Source organism: Orycteropus afer, unplaced genomic scaffold, assembly GCF_000298275.1.
Source record: "Orycteropus afer afer isolate SDZICR_OR568_19922 unplaced genomic scaffold, OryAfe1.0 scaffold00077, whole genome shotgun sequence".
NCBI classification, from domain to species: Eukaryota; Metazoa; Chordata; class Mammalia; order Tubulidentata; family Orycteropodidae; genus Orycteropus; species Orycteropus afer.
The window spans coordinates 3,274,534-3,283,104 of record NW_006921664.1 but is presented as its reverse complement, the minus strand read 5'-3'; the positions used below and the strand labels follow the sequence as shown (position 1 = coordinate 3,283,104).

At 40.8% G+C, this 8,571-nt stretch overlaps 1 pseudogene; it reads left to right on the top strand.

Moving 5' to 3' along the window:
* Nucleotides 1-2,309: 2,309 nt before the first annotated feature.
* On the top strand, nt 2,310-7,413 carry LOC103197360 (annotated as a pseudogene).
* Nucleotides 7,414-8,571: the final 1,158 nt, after the last annotated feature.

The window sequence follows — 8,571 nt, the reverse complement described above, 5'->3', positions numbered from 1 at the left end:
ATGACATGAGACAAAGTATATTATGTGAACTGCTGTATGAAAAGTGAATTTACTCTGTAAATCTTCACCCAATTCAAAATAAAATTAAAAAAAAAAAAGAATATTAATTTGATATATGCATGCACTGCTGTCGAGTCGGATTCGACTTATAGCGACCTTTCCTTGGGTTTCCGAGGCAGTATCACGGTAGAAGTAGATTGCCCCATCTTCCTTCCAAGGAGTGGCTGGTAGGTTTGAATCGCCCATCTTTTGGTTAGCAGTCAAATGCCTTAGGCATATAAAAAATTTAATTATATTTCACCAAAGAAACTAAAGGTAATATTTACAATGTATGAAATACAAAAAATTATAATCCTAAATATATAATAAATTTAATAACTTTAGTAAATAAAATTAAGAACTTAAAATGTCAATTAAAAAGGGACAAATACTCCAAAAGAAAAAAATGTCACAGAAGAAACTTGAATGAACAATAAAAGTAAAAGTTACCAATTTTCACTAGGGAAATTAAAAAGCCAACCACCAACCAACTAAGCAAGCAAAAAATAAAAACCAAACAAACCCAGCAATTTAACCCTCATTGAATTGACACATTGTTTTGGTTATGTAGTGCGCTATGACAGGAAATATATCACAAATGGGATGGCTTGAACAAATAGGAGTTTACTCTTTTACAATTTGAAGGCTTTAAGTCTGAGTTCAAAGTGCCAGGCTCTAGGGGCTGGGTGAAAGCCCCTCAACCTTGGGCTTCAGCTCTGCCTCCTGCTCCTGGCCCACTCAAAGCTGGAGGCTTTTCTTCACTGCTGGCTGCTGAAACTGACAAGCCCAAGGTTGACAGGTAAAAAGGCACAATCCCAATGTTACCAAACCACACAGCAGGCCTTTAATTCAAGTCCATTAAAAGTTCCAAGCTTGGCGGAGCATGGCAGGCTGCTGATACAGCTACATGCAGGGTTCAAGTGTGCCATAAACTAGGGACCGTTCCCCAAGGGTTCTCCTTATATACAGGAAGCAGACTATATCCCTAAGGCTGCTACTCAGCTGCTTGTGGTAGATCCCACCATGGAGATGATTGCCAGTCTCATCATGGGGCATAACTACCACCAGCTGCCCAGCCACTCAACCAGGCCCAGCCAAGTTGACCCACAAACTTAACTACCATTGTTGTTGTTGTTGTTGTTATGTGCCGTCGAGTCAAACCCAACTCATAGCGACCCCTCCTTGGATTTCTGAGGCAGTATCACTACGGAAGTAGGATTGCCCAACCTTCCTTCCGAGGAGTGGCTGGTGGGTTTGAACCGCCAGCCGTCTGGTTAGCAGGCAAGTGTCTTAGCCATAACTATCATACTCATATAAAATTTGATAGTACAAGGATATAAAGAAAAGAGTCCCTTCACATTCTTCTGGCAATTGGGCAATATCTATTTAAACTGAAAAATCATCAAGTTATCTGGCAAAGCAATTCCTCATCCTGGTACTTCAGAGAGATGTTTACATAGATATACAGGAGGAATATAAAATGCTCATTGAGTGGTACAAACACAGGCTGACATGGTGGGAAGCAGCATGGTGTAAGGGATGCAGAAAGCCATTTCGCAGTGTTTGCACAGAACATGGAAGGTGGAGAGAAATGAACTAGGAGATTGGATCGTCTAGGCCAGGCCATGAAGGGCCTTAGATGGCATATGAAGGAATTCAGACTTCATTCCCTGGGGTAACTGAAGGTTTTAAGGCTATACCAGCTGTGGTCAGACTTGAGTCTTACGTAAATCCCCTTGGCCATTGCTGTATCGAGAATGTAGTTGAGGCATTCATCTTTGGAGACAGCAGGACTAGTTGCTGGGCTAATCCAATAATCCAAGTGAGAGATGATATGGTTCTGTGTTTCTGAAGAGTTTGTGATAAAGAGAGAGAGGAAGTCTGGGCTAGTTAGATAATACTAGATGTTGTAAGGCAGAATTATTTTCAAGAGAAGAGAGGCTTGGGATTTTGAAAGGGAAGCTCACGTAGGAGATTTTAGAAGTTCTCAAAATGTGCTCTGGGTATGTAGAAGTGAATGTATCACTGAGAAAAAGGAATCCACCTAAAGAGTCAATATGGCTGTTCTGGGAACACCTTGGAGATCTTAAATTCAAATATCTAAAATTGTATGTGTCATCACAGGAAAGAAGGGTGCATAAGAAATAAGCTGTAGGCTCCTGGGGGAGGGTAGGACCTTATCAATTTCTCCATCAAATTCTAAGTGCCTAGCACAATTCCTGGCACATGGTATGTGCTTAATATTTGTTGAAAGAATGATGAATGAATGAATGGATAAAAACTTTCCAGTGTGGCTGTGGGCGCCCGGCGGAGGGAGCAGCCTTTGTGCAGCCGCGGGGCTTCTGCTAGCAGGAGCGCAGGGGCCTTGGCGGCAAGGGGGGCGGCCCGGAGGCGTGAAGTCGAAGTGCGGAGCCTATCGAAACAAGGCCGAAGGGTGGCGGCAGGGCCAGGCAAGGCAGGAGGTTGCAGCCCTCAGGGCGTGGGGCGTGAGGAGAATGGTGGTCCGGGTGATTGGGAGAGAAGAGGTGGAAAGTGAAACGTCGAGTGAGGCATCTAGGGCAGGGAAGGCTGCGAGGTGACCAGTGGAGGGGTCAGGAGGCCTGTCGGGGGACACAGCCCGTCGAGTGTGGACCAACCGGGCATAGAAGCAGTGAAGGAGGCCAAGCTCCCCTTGCAGTCAGGAAGCCACAGGTAAGAAAGCATTCAGTGGTCACCCGCTTTCTGCTTTTTGCACCTCAGACTGTCAGCTCCATCCTTGTTTCACTGCTAGTCTTTAATTTGCGTGATCTTTACTGATGCACGTGATGAGAGGGAAAACAGGTACTTTTAAAAGGTGTTTGCCCCGTTAGGAGCCCCTGGTCAGAATTCCTATTGGAGGAATTCCTACCAATGACCCATTTTGGCTAGTGTGAGTGATGATGCTAGGGGTTATTCAGTTGCCTTAGAATTTATACGTGTTTTTATGTTGTTACTTAACGGAAAATAGGTCTTTCATTTAGAAACAAACTAGACTTCCATACAGCTATTCAGGGAAAGAAATATGGGTAGCTTCACAAGTTTTAATTTTAAGTGGCATTCCTATATCCTCCTAAATGTAAAATCTTTCATGTCATATTTGGTTGTTTTGATCAGCCCAGCAGAAAAGAAAAGTTATTGAAGCCTCCAGTGATGCTCCACAGCCAGGAATTGACCTGGTAAGGAACGAATCATTAACCAGTTTGGAATCTTTCCAAACAGTGGAATGCAATGAAATTCAAAGTACGGCTTTCTTGTACCCTTTGAGTAAGGAAGGTTTGGTAGAAAGTATTAGAAGAATTGAGATTAAAAAACTTAAAACTTTAGAGATTATCTCAGTTATCTCAAAATAACTGAAAATAAAGCTTCACAAAATGGTAAGGTTGAATTCCAGGATGGCCAGGAAGCAACTAACTCTACAGGCAAAACTATTCATCCAAAAGCATGTGTTGCTAAGCAAACACTTGTGGTTCCAGATTTGGTTAAAATATTGAACACAAGATGGCTGGCTAATTTTAAAATTCCTTTACTTAAGAAAAAAGAAAAGAAGTAAATCTCAAGTCATCATAGCAAGAAGCTTATAGTCCCCTAGAACTTCTTGACAATTTATCTGTAGCAGAGGCAAAACATCATAGGAGTAAAGAAAATGTCTCCATAGAAACATCAGAACCTCAATCTTTGAGTGTACAAAATAGTGTAACTTCAATGCAAGTGAGTTCTGACTCATTCTATAGTAAGAATACCTATAAGTGTTTCTTTAAGCTTCTCAAAGCAAGGTAATAATAAACCATCCAATCTCATCTCTGAAGTATGCAAAATTGTTTCTAACCAGGAAGATGTTTCTCTTACAGTTGAAAATAATATTTTTCCTTGTGATCTTGGGTGTATAGAGAAAAGTACTGCTTTCTGTTGTAATCAAGACACATTTGAACCAGTTTCCTCTGAAGATAGTACTAAAAAAATGACTGAGAGCTTTTCATAAATTAAAATGGAGTTTCCAGATATTCTTAAAGCATATGAAGATGATGTCCTCCTAACTGATGTAACTCAAGATGACCCAAACCTCTTTGGAGTTTCCAGTGAAGGGGAGCTTTCTTTTCCTTCAGAGGTCCCCATGATAAGCCTGGAGCCCAGTGTTGCTGAAGAGTACTCAACAACAGATTCCAAGCACATGGAACTTCCAGAAAAAAAAGAACCAAGTGATGACTTGAGAGAACTTCCCATACTGGACCCTGGATTGATGAAATCAGACATCTGCCCTTCTTTGTTATCAGCAAGTGACATAAGGCATGAATCCAAAGGTGTAAGTGTTTCCTTAGGAGAAGTTACCAATGAGACCTCTGATAATGAAAAACTGGGAACTTCAGCGAACATATGAAAGGTTCAGACTTAGAAGAGCAGTATGGGTTTCTAGGCAAGATGGCTATTAAAGAAGAAAAAGAAAATATTTATGAAGTCTGCAGGAGCAAATATTGTAAAAATGCAGAGATTATGGCTGGTGAATGTCCGTTAGCAGCACAGGGCCCAAAACCTCTGTACTTATTGGTCCCACCTTTAAATATAAGCGCTCATCAAGAAGATAGAATCCTGAGACCCTGGATGAATGATTTCAGATTTCCAGGAAAACAGTCTTTCCTAAAGTTTTATAATGCTGAACCTTGTGAAATATTTAAAAGAGAGAAAAATCTAGGGGTGTTCCAGAAGCCTCTAGGGTTAATGATATCCCACAGATACTGCAGATTTCATTTTAATACATTACGTGGCTCTGAACAATCACAGTGCAAGTTTGCACATGTCCCTGAACAAGGGGATGAAGAGATTTTCATGGATGTGTTTAAGAAATACATAAATATCAATGAGTTGTGTTTGCTACATAATGAGCAGTAAGCATGTTTGTGGAGTACTATAGAAAGTTCCCTCCAGGTGTACACTTTGAATTACAAGTGCTAAATGACCTTCTTTATTCAAACACTGGTTATTGAAGGTAGTATTTCGGGTAGTGAACCTTAGCATCATGCTTAAAATGCTGCCTGCTCTGAAAATATTACTAAACTTATTTGAACATGTGGCAGCTATGAATTTAAGGAATGCTGTACCTGCTTTAATTGTTATCTTTTGCAAGCTTGTTGAACCTGGGATGGTACTTGACCCAGAACACTGTAACTATATTGTTAAGTTCTTATACCAAGTACAAGATTCCAAACAAGAAATAACTGCAATTCTGGAAATGAAATTCAGGTTACAGATGAAGCAATTTAAAAAGAACTGAAGTGTTACTTAGATTCAGCCTTGAATGAAATAAAGCAATATAAAGAAAAAGGTGACTGGACCAAATTGGGAAATTTATACCTTAATGTAAAAATAGGTGGTGAAAAATTTTCAGACTTCCAGAGATTTTGTGCTTGTGGTGCTGAAACACTAACAGAAGACTTTAAGGAAGAGAGACCAGGTGTTCCTTGTTGTGAATTTGCTGAAACAGCAAAGATCCGCAAAATAGTGAAGTAGGTAAAACTTTTCTGGGAAGAAATGCAATCAGTGTTATGTACATCTATCATAAACTGTTACAGTGGCCCAAGGGAAGGAAGGTCTTAGATAAACTATATGAATTAAAAATGCATTTCACGAGTTTAAAAGAACTTACAGGGCCTGAGCAGTTAGCATCAAGATGTTAAATCATGAATATTGCAGCAGGAATTTTTCTCAAAAGTGGAAGCCTAGATGGCACCATTTGGGTATTGAGGGAGTCAGAATGAATCATCAATACAGCACCGTGGCCTTGTGATACACTGGACATGCTCAATCGACATAATCTTCTCTGTAAAATTGCATATGAGATCTTAGCCAAGAGCCTTTATAGACAGACATTTAAACTTTTGCAAAATCTACCAGGTTTTCAAAGTTCTCAAGAAACTGTGGACATTGCACAATGTAGCCTTCTTTTTAATAAACTTCTGGATGCCTGTAGAGAAGGCAACAGTCTTGGAATGTCATCCTTTGTAGCAGAATTCATGATTTCAAAGAGCATCCCTGTGATAGTTGGAGCTGTATGTTAACTTGGCTGGACCACAATTCTGTGTGGCTTAAGCTGTTGTGATGTTGTTTTTCCTGTGATGGGATCAGATGATTATGTTTTGAGCAGCCAATCTGTTGAAAGGGAGTTTTGCTAGGGATGTGGCCTGCTCCTGGTATATCTATGGACATCCTGGGAACAGAGACATTCCTATGTGGATCGGGATTCTGTTGTGCTGCCTACAACTGTCCATAAGTGAACAATCCACCATTCGGCCTTGAGATCTTTGATTCATCATTCGTTGGAGTCAACAGCCAGTACACTGCCTGACATCCTTGAGGTCCTCAGCCCCTGCAGCTGCAAGAGTTGAGAAAAGCCTCCAGATTGACGTTTGATTCAAGAACTGTGGACTTGTCAGCTTCTGTAAGTGTGTGAGCCATATTCCTAAGATAAATTTCTCTCATATATATATATATATATATATATATATATATATATATATATACACACACACACACACACACATACATATAAGCTTTACTGGCTTTGTTTCTCTAGTGAACCCAGTCTAACACAATCCTTATTGATTTTTCCTTTTTTAGAAGATTAATTACTGCTCTTGGAAGCAAGAATGGCCAGACTTCGTCTCACCTATTTTGGTCATGTTGTAAGAAGGGACCATTCCCTGGAGAAGGATGTCATGCTTGGTAGGGTGGAGGGTCGACGAAAGAGGGGGAGGCCTTCAACGAGATGGATTGATACAGTGGCTGCGATGATGGGCTCGAGTATAGCAGGGATTGTGGGGCTGGTGCGGGATCGGGCAGTGTTTCGTTCTGCTGTGCATGGGGTCGCTATGAGTCGGAAACGACTCGACGGCACTTAACAACAACAACAACAACAATTACTGCTCTAGGAGGGAGTTTGTGGCTCAAAGCCAGAGCCCACTATAAAAGTGCTCTCTCTTTGGGGTGCTATCCACCATTGGAAGGAAATTTATACCAAAAACTTCTACTTCTTATTTATCTGAGATTGAAATGCTTTTAGCTATCGAAATTTTCCTGGTATCTAACGCTAGTAGTATTCAGAGTCCTAGAACTTCTACACAGATACTGCAGATAGTTTTGAAAAGATGTGAAAAAAACAAACCTTGGAGAAAGGACGATTATCAAGCTGCAGTGGACAGGTTAATCACAGCTGCTCACATATCGGATCCAAAGCTTTTCATTAAGCAAATGACTACCAGTGTTAATAAGGAACAGATTTATAGATTGGAACATTGTTCTGCCCTGAAGTGGTTGAAAGGGAATATGAAGTGGGCTGGAAAGGTTTGGCTTTCCAATAACCATTAGGTAATAAAGGCTTTTTTTTTCCTCCCTAAGTTCAGGTAATCAGTGTTGAAAATAAAAGGCAACAAACACAGTTTTCACTATTAAAAAAAAAACAAACAAACAACTTTCCAGTGTCAAAACTGAACAGATAGTTTTGGTTTGGCAAATATCCTAAATAAGGAGCTCTGGTGGCATAGTGCCTAAGGCATTTAACTGCTAACCAGAAGGCTGGCGGTTCAAACCTACCAGCCATTCCTCAGAAGGAAGACTGGGCAATCTACTTCCATAGAGATACCACCTTGGAAATCCAAGGAGGGGTAGCTATGAGTCGGATTCGACTCCGTGACAGTGAGTTTGGTTTTGTTAATATCCTAAGTGGGAATAGTTGTTGTTAGGTACTATCCAGTTGTTTCCAATTCATAGCAACCCTGTATACCACAGAACAAAACACCTGGTCCTGCCTGGTCCTGCACCATAGTTGTTTCTATGTTGGAGCCCATTGTTGCAGCCACTGTGTCAATCCATCTTGATGAAGGTCGTCCTCTTTTTGCCAACCCTTATTTTACCAAGCATGATGTCTTTCTCCATGGACTAGTCCCTCCTGATACCATATCCAAAGTTGTTGTTGCTGTTACGTACTCTTGAGTCATCTCTGACTCAAGACCCCTCCTTGGGTTTCTGAGGCAGTATCACTACGGAAGTAGATTGCCCAACCTTCCTTCTGAGGAGTGACTGGTGGGTTTGAACTGCCAACCTTCTGGTTAGCATTCAAGTGCCTTAGGCATTATGCCACCAGAGCTCCTAAGGACACGAGACAAAGTCTCACCATCCTGACTTCTAAGGAGCATTCTGGTTGTACTTTTTCTTAGACAGATTTGTTCATTCATCTGGCAGTCATGATACATTCAATATTCTTTGCCAACAACATAATTCAAGGCATCCATTTTTCTTTGGCTTTCATTATTCATTGTCCAGCTTTCATGTGCATATGAGGTGACCGAAAATACCGTGGCTTGCGTTTAGATGCACCTTAGTCCTCAAGATGACATCTTTCCTTTTTACCACTTAAAAGAGGTCTTTTGCAGCATATTTGCCCAATGAAGTATATTGTTTTATTTCTTGACTCCTGCTTCCATGGGTGTTAATTGTGGATCCAAGTAAAATGAAATTCTCAACAAC